The sequence below is a fragment of the Dasypus novemcinctus genome, chromosome 26 (assembly GCF_030445035.2).
Source record: "Dasypus novemcinctus isolate mDasNov1 chromosome 26, mDasNov1.1.hap2, whole genome shotgun sequence".
Taxonomy (NCBI): Eukaryota; Metazoa; Chordata; class Mammalia; order Cingulata; family Dasypodidae; genus Dasypus; species Dasypus novemcinctus.
In genome coordinates this window covers 60,874,201-60,876,179 of record NC_080698.1, presented here as the reverse complement: position 1 = coordinate 60,876,179, position 1,979 = coordinate 60,874,201, and the positions used below count along the sequence as shown (strand labels likewise).

Genomic DNA, 1,979 nt, shown 5'->3' with positions numbered 1-1,979 from the left:
AAAACAATAGAATCAACAAAAGCAAAAGTTGATTCTTTGAGAAGACCCACCAAATCGACAAATCCTTAACTAGAGTGATGAAGAAAAAAAGACAGAAGGCACAAGTAAATAAAATCAGAAATGAAAGGGGGGACATTACCACTCATTCCACAGAAATAAGAGAGATCATAAAAGGATGCTATGAACAACTGAATGTCAAAAAACTAGAATATGTGGACAAGATGGACCAATTCCTAGAAACACACTCACCATCTACACTGACCCTAAAAGAAATAGGAGACTTCAACAAATCAATCACAAGTGAAGATATTGACACACTCTTCAAAAATCTAAAAATGAAATGCCTGGGGCCAGATGGCTTCACAGGTGAATCCTATCAATCATTCAAAGACGATCTAATTCCAATATTGCTCAAGCTCTTCCAAAAAATTAAACAGGAAACAACACTACCAAACTCATTCTATGAAGCCAACATCAACCAATAACAAAACCAGATAAAGATGCTACAAAAAAAGAAAATTACAGACCAATAGCTCTAATGAATATGGATGCAAAAATTCTCAACATACTTGCAAACAGAATCCAAATGCACATTAAAAGAAATATACAGGAAGTGGACTTGGCCCAATGGATAGGACGTCTGCCTACCACATGGAAGGTCTGCAGTTCAAACCCTGGACCTCCTTGACCCATGTGGAGCTGGCCCATGCGCAGTGCTGATGCACGCAAGGAGTGCCCTGCCACACAGAGGTGTCCCGCATGTAGGGGAGCCCCACACACAAGGAGTGCATCCCATAAAGAGAGCCGCCCAGTGCGAAAGAAAGTGCAGCCTGCCTAAGAATGGCACCGCACACACAGAGAGCTGACACAGCAAGATGATGCAACAAAAAGAAACACAGAATCCTGGTGCCACTTATAAGGATAGGAGTGGTCACAGAAGAACACACAGTGAATGGACACAGAGAGCAGACAACTGGGGGAGGGGGGAAAGAGGAAATAAATAAATAAAAATAAATAAATCTTTAAAAATAAATCACTAAAAAAAAGAAATATACACCACAATCAAGTGGGTTTTATCCCAGTTATGCAAGGGTGTTTCAACACAAGAAAATCAATTAGTGTAATAAACCACATTGATAAATTGCAGAAGAAAATTCACATGATCCTTTCAATTGATGTAGAAAAGGCACTTGACAAAATACAGCTCCCTCTCTTGACTAAAAACAAAAAACATAAAAACACTCCAAAAGATAGGAATAGAAAGAAGTTTTCTAAATATGGTCAAGTGCATATATGAAAAACCTACAGCTAGCAGAGTACTCAATGGTGAAAGACTGAAAATTTTCCTGCTGAGATCAGGAACAAGCAAGGATACCCACTGTCATGATTGTTATTCAATATTGTACTAGAAGTTCTAGTTAGAGTAATTAGGATAGATAAGAAATAAAAAATTAAATAAAATAAAAAAGAAATAAAAGATACCCAAAGAAGATCCTTTTGTGGTTCATGAGATGATGAATGGATCTTCACACATTTGTGTGAGATGTGCCTCTCTCAAATCTTGTTATGATGTTGGCACATTATGTGCATGACCTGGGGGAAAAAAAAGCATACAAATAAGAAAGGAAGTATTAAACTTTCACTCTTCACTGATGATATGATCCTATATCTAAAATCTCCTGAAAAATCCACAACAAAGCTTCTAGAAAAAATAGACAATTTCAGGAAAGTAGAAGAATACCAGATTAACACACACAAATCAATAGCATTTTTATACAATACTGATGTGCAATCTGAGGTGAAATAAGAAAAAAATCCATTTATATTATAATAGTAAGTAAAACAATCAAATATTTAGGAATAAACTTAAGAACATAAAGGACCTACATTCAGAAAACTACAAAACATTTCTAAAAGAAACTGCAGAAGACTTAAATAAATGGAAGGACAGTCCTCTTACATGGAGTGGAAGACTAAAT

The 1,979-nt window shown here is 36.1% G+C and overlaps 1 non-coding gene across 1 annotated transcript; it reads left to right on the top strand.

Moving 5' to 3' along the window:
- The first annotated feature begins 1,491 nt into the window (after window positions 1–1,491).
- LOC131276216 (small nucleolar RNA U13) lies at window positions 1,492–1,594 on the top strand. The gene has a single exon (XR_009183724.1). It is a non-coding gene; the product is annotated as a small nucleolar RNA U13 (small nucleolar RNA).
- Window positions 1,595–1,979: the final 385 nt, after the last annotated feature.